Raw genomic sequence first — 15,497 nt, 5'->3', positions numbered from 1 at the left:
ACTCCTCTGTTAGGAATAGCTGTTTTCACTGTTCAGAACAGATGTTCGTAGAAAAGGTGACACCTTCAACGCAGCCAGGCGCTGAAACCCTAGCGGGAGGATTTAGAGGCCACCAGCCCTGCCTTGGGGTCAGAGATGCATGAGTGAATGGGGCTGGGCCAGTCCCTGCTATGTGAGCTTGGGCAGGAATCCAGGGCTCAGGACCTGACTATGAACACGAACTCCTGCGTCCCAGGTGAGGTGTGGATGCTTTCCATCTGGAGAAGGCAGCTGCTCACCGTGCGTGTCGGCTCTTCGTGCCATTCCTGAAAGCAGAGTTTGATGGGACAAGATTTTTTAAAATATAGGAACCCTGAGCATTTGGCGAGCTAGAAGGGAGACAGCTCCAGATAAGAGGAGGCTGGGGTGGGAGCTTTGCAGGGTGTGGCAGGGACAGGTTTACCGAGAGCCGGTTCTGCGTCAAAACCCACGGGACGTTTCCCCTGCTGAGGATCAATTATCCATCCTGCTAAAGGTTAATTCTTCTGCAGAGAAAGCCAAATGGCCCAGACTCCTTGGTGCAGGAAAAGCAAAGGCAATTAAAAGCAGCTCCGACCCAGATCACAGGGCCCACCTTCTGCTGCGTCCCTGGATATGAGCTTTCCCCGGCGAGTCCCCTGCCTCTCTTTCCCGCAGACTTCGCACGTGTCACGGGTGTGTTCTCAAAGCTATTCGGGGCCTTCAAATTTTAGTGATGGCTCTGGGTGGATCAGATGCCAGGGTGGGGTCACTAGAAATGCACTTTCTTCCCAAGAACCCCCAGAAATGCCTTCTCCATCCCTCCTCTGGTGGGATCATGGCCCCGCACACACACACATCGTGCTCTTTCAAATTCGAATTCATGAACTGCTTTCCATGGCCTGGGCCTCCATGTCCCAAACCCACACATGGGCTGTTGAAGGCCCTTTTGAAGACCCAGGCCCTGTGCTGTATTTTCACCTTCATTGAAACTTGCCTGTACTTTGGCCAGAGCATGGACTGCAGTGGAGGAAATAATGTCTCCCAGATTTCCTGCCCACCTGGAACCTCAGAGTGTGGCCTAACTTGGAAATGGGGTCTCTGCACATGGGGTTAGTTAAGTTAAAAACAGATTATACTGGATAAGGAGGTGGGGGCTGAATCTAATGACTGGCCTCCTCACAAAAAGGAGAACGAGAGGAGAGAGACAGACACACTGGCCAGACCTGGTGGCTCACACCTGTAATCAAAACACTTTGGGAGGCCAAGATGGGAGGATCACTTGAGCCCAGGAGTTCAAGATCAGCCTGAGAAACACAGCAAGACCCCATCTCTACCCCCCACAAAAAAGTTTTTAATTAGCTGGGCATGGTGGCATGCACCTGTAGTCTCAGCTTCTTAGGAGGCTGAGGTGAGAGGATCACTTGAGCCTGGGAGGTCAAGGCTGCAGTGACCCGTGTTTGTGCCATTGCACTCCAGCTGGACAACAGAGTGAGACCCTGTCTCTGAATAAATATTTTTTTAAAAATAAATAAAAAGAAGAGAGGCTGTGCAGAGATGCACAGGGAAAGCCGTGTGATGACGGAGGCAGAGATTGGAGTGAGTTATCTACAAGTCAAGAAATGCCAGGGATAGTCAGAAATCACTAGAATCCGGGAAAGAGGCTTGGAAAAAACTCTCCCTCTGAGCTTCCAGAAGGAGCCCCTCTGGCCGACACCCTGATTTTGGACTTCTGGCCTCCAGAACTGGGAGAGAATACATTTCCATTGTTTTAAGCTGCTAAATTTGTGATAATTTTTTACTGCAGCTCTAGGAAACAGACACAGATGTCGTCTAACTTAGCCATCCCCCATCACCTGTGTGCATGGGGATCGCAGGTGCAAACAACACCAAGGGCCCATTGGGACCTGGTTTATTCCTGGAGTATCTGCTGGAATTCTACCCCTCTCCCCAGGCCCACTGAGCTATCATTTCAGATTTCAAGGGTGTATGCTTGTGTATAGCAGCACAATTCAAAATTGCAAAAATATGGAACCAGCCCAAATGCCCATCAGTCAACACGTGGATAAAGAAACTGTGGTATATCTATACGATGGAATACTACTCAGCCATAAAAAGGCATGAATTAGTGGCATTTGCAGGGCCCTGGATGAGACTGGAGACTATTATTCTAAGTGAAGTAACTCAGGAATGGAAAACCAAACATCGTATGTTCTGGCTCATAAGTGGGGTTTAAGCTAAGAGGATGCAAAGGCATAAGAATGACACAGTGGATTTGGGGAACTTAGTGGGGAAAGGGTGGGATGGGGAGAGGGATAAAGGATTACATATTGGGTTCAGTGTATACTGCTTGGGTGATGGGTTCACCAAAATCTCACAAATCACCACTAAAGAACTTACTCATGTAACCCAATACCACCTGTACCCCCAAAAACCTATGGACATAAAAAATGAAAATTAAAAATCAAATAAAAGATTTCAGAGGTGTGAAAGCACAGTATTGTATTGGAGGGATCACTTCAGATCCATTCTTATTTCTTTTTTCTAAATTGATATATAATTTGTACGCCGTGAAATGCACAGATCTTAAGTGCACGGTAGATAGTTTAACCGTTTTTGACGAACGTAACCCATAATCCGTCAAGATACAGAACATCTTCAGTGCTCTCAAGAGTTTCCTCATGCCCCTCCTGCTCAGTTTCCATTCTTCCCACCAGAAGCTGTTGGGACAATCACTGTTCTGATTTCTTTCACGTCTGTCCGGGGGCTTCACATACCTGGAATCACACAGTGTGTACCTTTTTGTGTCTGGTTTCTTTCACTCTGCATGTTTTTGGATTCTTCCACGTTGCTGCATGTCTCTTTCCTGTTTATTTTTATTACCACAATTTGTTTATCCTTCCTCCTGTTGGGTAACTGGGGTGGTTTCCAGCTTGAGGCTATTATGAATGAAGTTGTTATCAGTTTAACCACACACAAGTCTTTGTGTGGACATATTTTCATTTTCCTTGAGTAAATACATAGGGGTCCTGGGTCCTAGAACCCTAGGTATTTGCTAAGTCATCAGAATAGGTATATATTTAATTTACCAAACCATTTTCTAAAGTGGTTGTCCTATTTTACACCCCCACCAGCTATGTATGAGAGTTCCAGGCCAGGCATGGTGGCTTATGCCTGTAATCCCAGCACTTTCTGAGAGGCCGAGGCAGGAGGATTGCCTGAGCTCAGCCTGGGCCAACATGGTGAAACCCTGTCTCTACAAAAAATACAAAAATTAGCTGGGTGTGGTGATGTGTGCCTGTAATCCCAGCTACTTGGGAGGCTGAGGCAGGAAGATCGCTTGAGCCAAGAGTCTGAGGCTGCAGTGAACTATGATTGCATCACTGCACTCCAGCCTGGACAACACAGCACAACCCTGTCTCAAAAAAAATAAATAAATAAAAACAAAAAAACAAACAAACAACAACAACAACAAAAAACACCGAAAACCAATATTAAGGAATCTTCCAATCAATGAACATGATATATCTCTCTGTTTGACTTAGGGCTTCCTTAATTTTTCTTAGCAATGCTTTGTAGTTCTTGGTGCAGACACTTTACAAAGCTTTCCTTATCTTAAATCCTACGTGTGTTATGTTTCTGGATATTAGGGTTTTTGGTTTTTGTATATTGACCTTCTGTGGCTTTGCTAATTTAGCAAATAATTATTAATCATTGTTAATTGAATATTATTAATTCTAGCAGATTTTTCTGTAGATTACTTTGGATTTCTTTTAGACAATCATGTTTTCTGCAAATAATGGCAGGTTTACCTCTTCCTTTCCAGTCTTCGTCCTTTTTATTTTCTGTCTTATTGGATTAACTAGAAACTTCAACACAATGTTGAATAGAAGTGGTCAGTGTGAATATCCTTGCCTTGGTCCCAGTCTTTGGGGAACAGTCCCTTCTATTCTAATTTGTGGAAGTTTTTAATATGAATGGATGCTGAAATTTGCCCAATGACTTTTCTGCATAGATTGAAGTAATCAGATGATTTTTCCCTCCTTTATTCTCTTAATATGGTGATGTACATTGGTTGATTTATTTTTTTTTTTCTTTGAGATGGAGTCTCGCTCTGTTGCCTAGGCTGGAGTGCAGTGGCACGATCTTGGCTCACTGCAACCACTGCCTCCCAGGTTCAAGCAATTCTCCTGCCTCAGCCTCCTGAGTAGCTGGGATTACAGGGGCTTGCCACCACGCCTGGCTAATTTTTGTACTTTTAGTAGATGCAGGGGGTTTCACCGTGTTGGTCAGGCTGGTCTCGAACTCCTGACCTCATGATCTGCCCGCCTCTGCCTCCCAAAGTGCTGGGATTACAGGCATGAGCCACTGTGCCTGGCCACATTGGTAGATTTTTTAATGTTGAATGGACTAGCATTCCTGGAATAAATCTTACTTGCTCATGATGTGTTATCCTCTCTATATATTTTTGAAGTTATTGCTAATCCCATTAAGGATTTTCGTATCTATGTTCATGAAGTATGCTGGTTCCTAGTTTTCTGTTCCTGTAATGTTTTTTGGTTGATTCTGGAATCAGCATAATATTGGCCACATAAAATGGGTGGGAAGTGTTGCTTTTTCCTCCGTTTTCTGAAAGTGTTTATGTAAGATTTGTGTTATTTCTTCCCTAAATGTTTGACAGAATTCACCAGTGAAGCTGTATGAGTCTGGAATTTTCTTTGTGGGAGAGTTTCTGATAATGACTTCAACTTTTCAAATAGATATAGGGCTAATTCAGACTGTCTATTTCTTCTTAAGTCAATTTTGGGAATGTATATCTTTTGAGTAATTTCTGTTCTTATCATGCATATTATAGAATTGTGGGCATAATGTTTTTAAAATAATATTCCTAATATATTCTTAATGTCTGTTGCACTGGTAGTGATAGCTCCTCTTTCATTCCTGATATTGGTCATTTTGTTTTTTCTCTTTTTTTTTTTTTTTCTGAGACAGAGTCTCGCTCTGTCGCCCAGGCTGGAGTGCAGTGGCGCGATCTCGGCTCACTGCAACCTCTGCCTCCCAGGTTCAAGCAATTCTCCTGCCTCAGCCTCCTGAGTAGCTGGGATTACAGGCATGTGCCACCACGCTCAACTAATTTTTGTATTTTTAGTAGAGACGGGGTTTCAGCATGTTGGTCAGGCTGATCCCGAACCCCTGACCTCGTGATCCACCCACCTCAGCCTCCCAAAGTGCTGGGATTACAGGTGTGAGCCACCGCGCCAGACCTGTTTTTTCTCTTTTTGTCTTAGTGTATAGCTAGAGGTTTATCCATTTTGTTGCTCTTTTTAAAGACCCAGCTTTTGGTTTTCTAAACTGTTTTTAAGCTTTCTAACTTACTGTTTTTCACTCTTATCTTTATTTTCATTATCTTCTTTCCTCTTCTTTCTTTTTTTTTTCTGGGAGTTTTATTGTCGTTGTTGTTGTTTTGTTTTGTTTTGAGACAGGGTCTCACTGTCACCCAGGCTGGATTGCAGTGGTGCAATCATAGCTCACTGCAGCCTCAAGCCCCTGGGCTCAAGTGATCATCCCGCCTCATTCTCTCAAGTACCTGAGACCACACGTGCACATCACCTTTTATTTTTATTTTTATAGCAATGAGGTCTCACTAAGCTGCCCAGGCTGGTCTTAAACTCCTGGCATCAAGTGATCCTCCTGCCTCAGCCTCCCAAGGTGCTGAGATTACAGGCGTGAACCACCACTCCCAGCCTGGCTTCTTAATACAGAAACTTATATCGTTAATTTTTAAATTATTCTTCTTTTCTGATATGATCATTTAAAGTTATAAAGTCCTCCCTAAGTATTGCTTTAGCAGCATTTCACACATTTTGATGTTTTGTTTTTATTTCCATTCAGTTCAAAACATCTTCAAATGTTTCTTTTGGTTTCTTATTTAACCAATGAGTTATTTAGGACTGTGTCATTTCATTTCCAAACATCTAGAAAACTTCTAGGTTCCTTTTTATCATAAGTTTCTACTTTAGTTTCATTGTGTCAGAGAACATACTTTATATAATTTTAGTCCTTTTAAAGTTGAGACTTGTTTTATAGAGCAACAAAAGATCTTGGTGAATGTTCCACGTACACTTGAAAAGAGTATGTATGGCTGGGTGCAGTAGCTCGCTCCTGTAATCCCAGCACTTTGGGAGGCCAAGGCGGGCAAATCACGAGGTCAGGAGTTCGAGACCAGTCTGGCCAACATGGTGAAACCTTGTCTCTACTAAAAATACAAAAAATTATCTGGGTGTGGTGGTGGGCACCTGTAATCCCAGCTACTCAGGAGGCTGAGGCAGGAGAATCGCTTGAACCTGGGAGGCGGAGGTTGCAATGAGCCGAGATGGTGCCACTGCACTCCAGCCCGAGTGACAGTGTGACACTCAGTCTCAAAAAAAAGAAGAGTATGTATTCTGCAGCTGTTAATTGTAGTGTTTTAAACATCAATTAAGTTGGTTGATACTATTATTCAAATCTTCTATAGCCTTCATTTTTATCTATTGGCTCTAACAATTAGGGAAAGAGGACTGTTGAAATCAACAACCATCATTGTGGATTTTGTCCAATTCTCCTTTCAGTTTTATTTCTTTTGGCCTCACATGTTTTGAAGCTTTAGAATTGGTGCATACACATTTAAGATTATTGTATCTTCTTGATGAATTGACTGTTTTCATTATGAAATGTCCCTCTTTATCCCTGGTAATACACCTCTTCCTGAAGTCTACTCTTCTGATATTAATATTGCCATTTCAGTTTTTATGAATAGCGTTTCCATCTTTTTACTGTTACCTTCTCTACATCTTTATGTTTAAAGTATGTCTGTTATCGACGGCATAAAATTGAATCCTCTTTAATCCAGCCTGATCACCTTTGCCTTTTCATTTCTTTGAAAAATAGCCAGGCATGGTGGTGGGTGCCTGTAATCCCAGCTGCTCAGGCAGCTGAGGCACGAGAATCATGTGAACCTGGGAGGCGGAGGTTGCAGTGGACCAAGGTTGGCCATGAGGTGCGATTTGTGGAGGGTCGGATTCACTGGGCACCCTGTCCCCAAAGAAGACTTCAAGTGCACTGAAAAAACTTGTATGAAATATTATCTGGTTTTTAAATATTTAACTTGTTTGGGGTTTTTTTTAAAGATTTTTTAAAAATTTCTGTCGTGTTTGGGGTACTAGTGGTTTTTAGCTACATGGACGAATTCTATAGTGCTTCAAACCAAAGTTCTGAAAGACTCAGGCAGGGAGTGAACCGGCAGTCGGCGACCCACATCTCTGCGCACGGGGAGGGGTCAGGCAGGGAGTGAACTGAGAGTCGGGGACCCAAGTCTCTGCACACGGGGTGGGGTGAGTTGGAGCGGCGTTTATCAATATGTGTGAGCGTCACCTGGGGAACGTGTTAAACCGCAGGCTCCGTTCTGAAGGGCTGAGGTGAGGCTCGAAATGTGGCAGGTGAAGCACCTGCTGACCTTGCGGCCAACGGGCGACACTTTGAGTGAGGAATTTGAGGCTGTGAGCAGGGGCTGTGGAGGGCAGTTGCATAGGTGGGGAGTCAGCTCTAAACCCAGTCAATGGGGAGAAGAGAGTTTGATTTACACAAACTCAGCTTACCCGTAACATTTAATCCTGGAAGCCAGCCGCACCTGTTGGTGCTGACAGTGATACCTGAGGGGTTCCGGCTCCAGCGTCCCAACAACCTCAGCCATGACCCTAGGAGGGTTCCCTGCAGAGGTGCAGGGAGCAAAACCTGAGCTGTTCCTACTCGTTCAGGAGCTGGGACCCAAATACCTGCAGAATTGCAATACGCTTCTGTTTAAAAAAAAAAAAAATCCGGCGAGAAAAAAAATCCCTCAAAAACTCTATTACCTTCTGTCATAAACTTTTTACTACAATATAATCCCATGCACCTTGACCACAGACTAAATCTAAAGTTTTACGTTGCAGGCTCTATCGGGGGGAGCACGGCTCCTTCTCACTTCTGATGAGTATTTGCGTTTTGCAGGGAGGGGTCTGTGTACCAGCTCCTGTGTGCAGTGCACATGCAGGCTGTCTGCACAGGCGTGACCTCTGTGCAGGGAAATGACACATCCCCACACGATCCACACACGCTGGGACTGCAGACCCTGTGTTCCACACACGGACACGCTTGAGTAGATATTAGCATGATGTCGGCACCCACAAGATGGATTGGGTTTTTCCGAACATGTTTGGGAAATTAACAGTCACATTCTCACTTCAGCTTCCTGAAACATGTTTGAAATAGTCCGTGTCTTCTCCGTAGGACTTCAGATAGTAGTGAGTTCTGGATTGGGGATGTAACTCATAAACTCATGCAAGATGATGATTATAAAGTCTCCCGTTTATGGAGCTCCTCCTGTATGCCAGGCATGTTCTTTAGACATTTGTTTAGTCATCCCTAAAATCCTGCAAACTATGGGCATTATTATTCCTGCATTATAGGAAGAGAAAATGAAGCCAGGAGTAGTGGGAGGAATAGGGTGGTCCTGGGTTTCATGTGTTCTGTGGAGTATGAAGGAGGAACTATAGGGTTCCTCTGATCTTTTTGGGTTGTGGGCAGAAGGTATCTGGAAGTCACTACCAGGAAGGCTGGCTGGTGGCGAGAAGGACTCCGTACCATCCAGTCCATTGTAAGGCAGAGTGGACTATGCTGTGTGCCCCCAGCTCACGCACAGCATTGAGCAGAGGCCCTGGGCACTTTCTAAGCTCCAGTGGCCTTCCCTTAAGCTCCTATGCCGAGCTCTGTATTATTCCCAGTGCCTCCCTTTTGCTGTGGACAATGTTCCATCAGAGGGTTTTATTGTTATTATTATTAAAGACAGGGTCTCACTCTGTCACCCAGGCTGGAGTGCAGTGACACAATTATGGCTCACTGCTCCTTGAACTCCTGGGCTCAAGTGATCCTCCCACCTTAGCCTCCCGAGTAGCTGGGACCACAGGGGCACACCACCATGCCTGGCTAATGTTATAAAATCTTTTGTAGAGAGGTCTTACTATGTTGCCCAGGCTGGTCTCGAGCTCTCGGGCTCAAGTGATCCTTCTACCTCAGCCTCCCAAATTGTTGAGATTACAGGTGTCAGCCACTGGGCCCAGCCTACCAGAGGGTTTTAAAGAGAAGACAGAAGCTGGGTCTCTGATCTGCAGCAGAGTGTATTAGTCAGAGACATGGAAACAGTAGGATACATAGAGACATATATAAAAGGGGATTTAATTATGGGAATTGGATTACATGACTATGGAGGCCAAGAAGCCCCATGATATGCTCTATGCAAGCTGGAGAATCACAGAAGCCACGGCCGGGCGTGGTGGCTCCCACCTATAGTTCCAACACTTCCAGAGGCCAAGGCAGGAGGATCACTTGAGCCTAGGAATTCAAGACCAGCCTGAGCAACATAGGGAGTCCCCATCTCTAAAAAAAATTTAAAAACTTAGCCAAGCATGGTGATGCACACCTGTAGTCCCAGCTACTCGGGAGGCTGAGGCAGGTGAATCACTTGAGTCCAGGAGTTCAAGGCTGCAGTGGGCCATGATCATGACACTGCACTCCAGCCTTGGCAACACAGCAAGACCCTGTCTCAGAAAAGAAGAAAGGAAGGAAGGGAGGGAGGGAAGGGAGGGAAGGGAGGGAGGGAGGGAGAGAGAAAGAAAGAAGGAAACAGAAAGAAAAAAGGAGAGAGAAAAAAAAGAAAGAAAGCTAGTATATAATTCAGTCCCAGTTTGAAGGTCCGAAAACAAGGGAGTCCATGGTGTCAGTTCCAGAGTTTGAAGGCCCAGAACCAAGAGCTCCAGTGTCAGAGGACAGGAGAAGACAGATGTCCCAGCTCAAGACGAGAATTTTTCCTTCCTCCGACTGTTTGTTCTATCAGGGGTCCTGGACAGATGGGATGGTGCCCAGCCACGCTGGGGAGGGCGGATCTTCTTAACTCAGTCTACTCATTCAAATGCTGAGCTCCTCCACAAACATCCTCACTGACACACCCAGATGTTTTGCCAGCTATCTGGACATCCCTTAGCCCAATCAGGTGGACACATAAAATTAACCATCACATGGAGTACCCCGCTGCTGTGCCCAGAGCTTCCTGGAGACCCAAGGAAGGGACATCTGAGCCACCTCCAACTCTGCCTGAACGAGCAGCCCCTCCTTGTCCTTCCAGGCCAGAGGCTGCCCCTCTGCAGCGAGGCCCATGGGGCCCTAGAAAGGGCCCAGTGAGGGGCAGCGGGAGAGGAAGGGTTAATCAGGCAGTGGGTTCTGTTGCCTGCAGGTGTTCACATTCCCTCCGCCTCTCCAGGCTGGCTTCCACGGTGACTTCATTAGCAGCAGGCTGCTAATTAAATTTCATATTTATGATCAGAAAATAAAATCATTGGACCTTTTTAAAATAGGATTTTATGAGTTTTGGCTCCAGCAGCTGAATCAGCAGTCAAGGGCCTGCCTGTTTGGAACTACAGCTTCAAGGCGGAGATAAAGAAAACAAATAGTGCCAGGGAGGAGGTGGGATCCTGAGTGCTTGGACAGGCCTAGGCCTGAACTGGTTTGGGGGCCTCAGAAGGACAGACCTGTCTCTACTGGAGAAGCAGCATCAGGAAAGAAGGCTCCTGGCCAGGTGCGGTAGCTCACGCCTGTTATCCCAGCACTTCGGGAGGCCAAGACGGGTGGATCACCTGAGGTTGGGAGTTCGAGACCAGCCTGGCCAACATGGTGAAACCCCATCTCTACTAAAAATACAAAAATTAGCTGAGCGTGGTGGTGCACGCCTGTCATCTCAGCTACTCAGGAGGCTGAGGTGGGAGAAATTGCCTGAACCCAAGAGGCAGAGGTTGCAGTGAGCCGAGATTGTACCACTGCACTCTAGCCTGGACAACACAGTAAGATTCCATCTCAAAAAAAAAAAAAGGGAAAGAGGGCTGCCTCCCAGCCGCCTTGTTGAAGCTCAGGAGTCCAGGCTGGGGCTCAAACCCCAAAGCCCCTAAGTCCACATCAGGTCGGCCCCATTTCCAGGGTCACCAGGCTCCTCTGGGGCTGACTTATTGGCAGAACCACCTGTTTTGTATTTTATGTTTCTTGTCATACTAGAAAAATCACTCCTCACCCACAAGCTTAGGCTCCCACCTCCCTGGGCGTGCGTGCCGGAAGCTCTCAGATGCCACTTCCTTTACGTGTGTGACTTAGTTACTGCCGCCTCCTCCAAGGAGTCCCTCTCCTCTGTGGCCTCAGGTGACCCCCTCTTTTCCGTGCTGCTCATGGGGGGACTCAGCTCCTTCTGCCCCATGGCGCTGGTGATCTTTGCCGTGCTCCCTGGAGCAGCCCAGTAGGAACCTTTTCACCCTCTCGCGGGGAAATGGGAATCAAGCCTGAATTCCACCAGCCATGTTTTGGTCTCTCCGATGGGGTGTGTTTAAGAATCCAATTGGAAGGGACTTTTACCTCCAGGGGGTCTGGCCCCACCTTTGAAGGTGTTGACATCTTTTCCCCCTGAAATTGCCAGTCCCATATTGAATCAGCTTCCTTCTGACTCTTTTTGGTGGGTTTCAGCCTCCCGATATCATCATCACTGTCTCTCCCGCCTAAGCCGGGAAGGATGAGGTCAACGTCCCCTCCGCTCCTATGCAAGTGAACAGTAGTTTCTCAGCCGTTGCTTCCTTTCCCTGTGCAACAGCACCCAAATCTACTATCGTAGCCGGCTTCCTCCCTATTTCCCAGCCTACACCGATCACAAGAATACTTGCTGTTCCCCTTCGTTTCTTCCAAAAACTTGAGGTGTAATCAGTGAGCTTCCCAGCCTTCCCAGAAAGTGCTAGCGCTGGAATGATCAGAGAGCGGAGGTGTGAGGAGATTAGGGTCAGTCCCTGCTGCTCCCCCAATTCTCCATGGCGGCCCTGGGCTGGGGGCACTGTGTCTTCCTCCCTCAGACAGTCGTACTCCAGGGCGTTTACTCAAAAGAAATGACAGCACGTCCACATGAAGATCTGTACAGGAAGGTCCCAGGCAAACAGGAAACAACCCACATGTCCAGCGAAAGATACACAAGTCAGGAAAATGTGGGACATTTTCGATGGGATACTGCCCAGTGACAAACAGGAATGCGTGACTGACACCAGCCTCACACGATGCGTGAAAGCAGCCAGACCCTAAAGAAGATGGATGCCCTAGCTCAAAATGGCAAATTCTTCCTTCCTCCGACTTTCTGTTCTATCAGGGGTCCTCGGCAGATTGGATGGCGCCCTTCCACAATGAGGAGGATGGGTCTTCTTGACCCAGTCCACTGATTCCAATGCTGAGAAACAACCTCAACAACACACCCAGAAATGTTTTACCAGCTATCTGGGCATCCCTTAGCCCAGTCAAGCTGACACAGAAAATTAACCATCGCATGGAGTACACAGCTGCGGTGCCCAGAGCTTCCTGGAGACCCAAGGAGGGGATGTCTGAGTAGAACAACACATTATTCTACTCTCCTAAGGTTCAAGCAAAGGCAAAGCTGATGGAAATCACAGGAGCGGTTGCCTTTGGGGGCCACAGGGGGATGGAAAGAGCCATGGAGAACTTCTTAGTGGGGGTCACCATGCTCTGTATCACGACTGAGATCTTGGTTGCATGGGCATCTTCCTAACTCATCGAACTGTGTACTGAAGACCCATGCAGCTCACTGATTACACCTCAATTTTTTGGAAGAAAAGAAGGGAAACAGCGAGTATTCTTGCGATTGGTATAGGCTGGGAAATAGGGAGGAAGCCTGCTAAGATAGTAGATTTGGGTTCTGTTGCACACAGGGCCAGGGCCAGGAAGCAATGTCCGAGAAACTGGTGTTCGCTTGTATAGGAGCGGAGGGGACGTTGACAGCTTTGGGGAAGGAATTGATCGCCTGCATCCACAGGTCGCTGGGGTGGGCGGTGTTCATGCATTGCCTCCATTCATTCCCACAACTCTGGTTGCCCTCCATTCTCTAGTAAAGACACGATGTTCCAGCCACGATGTTCCAGTCCAAAGTACTTTGGGCTCCACACCCACTAACAAACTTCAAAGAGACAGAGGGGAAAAGGGTATGCATCATGGGATGCACGCTCATAGAAGAGTGTTCCCTGGAATGTCCAAGGCCCCGCACTTCTGCTGGCCAGTCTTCCTCCTCTGTGGAATTCAGAGGCAGAGGAGGCCAGAGAGGTCCCCTGGGTGAGGTCTGGCGTGGCCCGGGGCCCAGTGGTGAGAGCAGAGCAGAGGTGCGAACAGTGACTGACGACGCCAGGTTCCTGCCCTGGCCCCCCCGCCCCACCGCCCTCCTGGCCCTGATTACAGACGCACCCTGTTCCCTGCAGTTTCTGCCTGCCCTGCACAGCCTGGGTCCCTTTCTGCTCTCCGAGCCTCCCCACTCCCATGAGTGGAAAGTCAACCACAGATTCTGCTCAGAACAAAAAAAAAAAGAGGGAAGTAAGGCAGCCCACCCCCAGTCCCCACTTCTGCCCCTGCTAAAAATAGAGGCAGCATCTGAGTGGGGCGTCGGTGTGGGCTTCCGGGGGAGGTGGCTGCTCTCCCACAGCCTTGGTGTTTTCTGGGGAATCAACAGGAGGAGAGAGAATTTGAGAGGAACACGAGGGACCCCCAGGACCCAGCTGGCTCACAACCGCGTGAGTACGTTTCCCAACTGGCCGGTCCCGTGACTGAGGCCCACGGGTGCAACGCTGGTGAAGCCATGTCCCTGGGGGGCTGCCATGGGACCCCCCTCTCCCCAGCACCTGGCCCCCTTGTCCTGTCCGTGCCCATGTGTTTTCATGGCTTCATGCACACCTCTTTGCATCTCCTAATTTCCTAAACCAGATGTGGAGTCTCAGCAGCAGGTGCTGGGGCAACTATCTCATGCCGTGGCTTGGATTGCACAGAGCTCCATGGATCCAGCCCGTAGACACTCTCCATACATGCCCGGTGACCCACACAGGCCAGGATGCTCCCATTGTCATGTGGCACTGGGTCTTATTTTCTTCTGACTGGGACAGTGCCAGGGGCCGGGGAGTGGGGCTCAGTGCACAGAGTGTGTCTCAAGGCCTGAGTTGCCCGTGGCCCCCAGCTGGGTGGAGAGGAAGTGTATACAGGGTCTGTTTCCAAAACGTGGGGCCTTGCAGCCTGGCCCTCTCCGGGTCTGGGAAGGGTTCGTGTTCCCCACCCCTCAACCCCGCAAGCACCTTCCAGACGGTTCCTCTGGGATCTCTTGAGATTGCAAATGCTAAGAAATGAAGCTGTGGCTCGCTGGTGTCCACCGGGGCACCCAAGGCCCAGCCCCTGCCCACAAACACCGGAGGACAAACCAGGCGACTGTGGGGCAAGGAGCTTCCCAAAGAGACAGTAGGACTGGGGACCCCAAAGGGGAAGTTCCCCTCCCCCCAGGATCCCTGAAAGGGATCCGAGTAGATTCCTCAATTCCTGGTGAAACACTCGGGAATTTCTTAAGTCCTGCAGGCTTGAAGACCCTCGGCAGCCCCTTGGTAACTTTTGCTTGCAAGAGACTACAGCCTTTTTGGGGCTTCGCTGACTTAAGTGGTTTGAAAGCATCAGCTGGTCCTCAGAGGCCTCCTTTAAAATGCAAAACAGAATAATAGGCTCTTAGTGTCTCTCGTTCACGTACCGCGTAACGTCCGTCTAACAGCCCTGAGTGCAGAGATTTCGGGGTGACCCCCAGCCGTCACTGCCTGGCAGGTGGAGCCCCACCTGCAATATGCTCCTGTCACCTTAAATCCTGGCTTCCCAAGTGGGCTCCTTCATAGCTCCCTGCACACAGGGAAGAAGAGACAGATGATCAGAGAGCAGCCAGTTACCCCCTCTCCGCTGCTAAGGAAACGCATTCCTAACAACCTCACCTCCATACTGATGGACCGTTTCTGGGTGCTGTTTTGACGGGTGCCTTATTTCATTATTGGTGATTGTATCATTTGGCGCAAACATAAGAAAGACTTCCCTGTTTGCATCTCATTTGTCGTCTTGCACTTACACGGCGGGAGGGTACAGATGATCTCTGAGCCTGCAGAATCCCAGGGTCTTCTCACTGTTGCTGGGGAGCGTATTTCCGTCACCACTGTGGTGGGGGAGGCAGAAACCACTGGAAAAACGTGGCCTCGTGTTTGCTGGTCTTGGATTGTAGTAGGGAAAGTGCAAAGAAATGGCCACCCCAGGCTCCAAGCCCGACAAATTTATCTAAAGACGTTTTTACACAATAGAGGCATTAACAGAGAGGGTGGGGGCACACCACGAGAGTCTGCCCCCTTAGAAGAAGAAAAATCGGTGCATTTCGAGATGTGTTTGGCTCCTCTTACCTTGCACGGATAGGCGGAAAGTGTGAGTCTGAGTATTTGTAAGTTTCAAGATCACTGATGGGTTGGAAACAGGTGAGCCGGCCTCCGGGAAATTACTCAAGTTCTTGAGCAAGTTGCCTGCAGTCCTGGGAGCTCTCAGGAGAAGGGGCGTGACCAGAGATG

At 48.1% G+C, this 15,497-nt stretch overlaps 1 protein-coding gene across 5 annotated transcripts in view; it reads left to right on the top strand.

The window, feature by feature from the left end:
* CARD11 (caspase recruitment domain family member 11) overlaps positions 1–15,497 on the top strand; it is a 139,571-nt gene that overhangs the window by 50,005 nt on the left and 74,069 nt on the right. Inside the window, exon 2 of one of the 5 annotated variants that reach the window (XM_055346819.2) lies at positions 13,598–13,658. The exons of 1 other annotated variant lie outside the window; for it this stretch is intronic. The gene's annotated coding sequence lies outside the window, so the exon portion shown is untranslated. Of the gene's footprint in view, positions 1–13,502; positions 13,663–15,497 lie in introns of those variants that run through there. 3 more of the 5 variants (XM_055346820.2, XM_055346823.2, XM_019031769.4) reach the window with 3 other exon arrangements.

The sequence above is a fragment of the Gorilla gorilla genome, chromosome 6 (assembly GCF_029281585.2).
Source record: "Gorilla gorilla gorilla isolate KB3781 chromosome 6, NHGRI_mGorGor1-v2.1_pri, whole genome shotgun sequence".
Classification (NCBI taxonomy): domain Eukaryota; kingdom Metazoa; phylum Chordata; class Mammalia; order Primates; family Hominidae; genus Gorilla; species Gorilla gorilla.
This window is presented reverse-complemented; position numbering and strand designations above follow the sequence as displayed.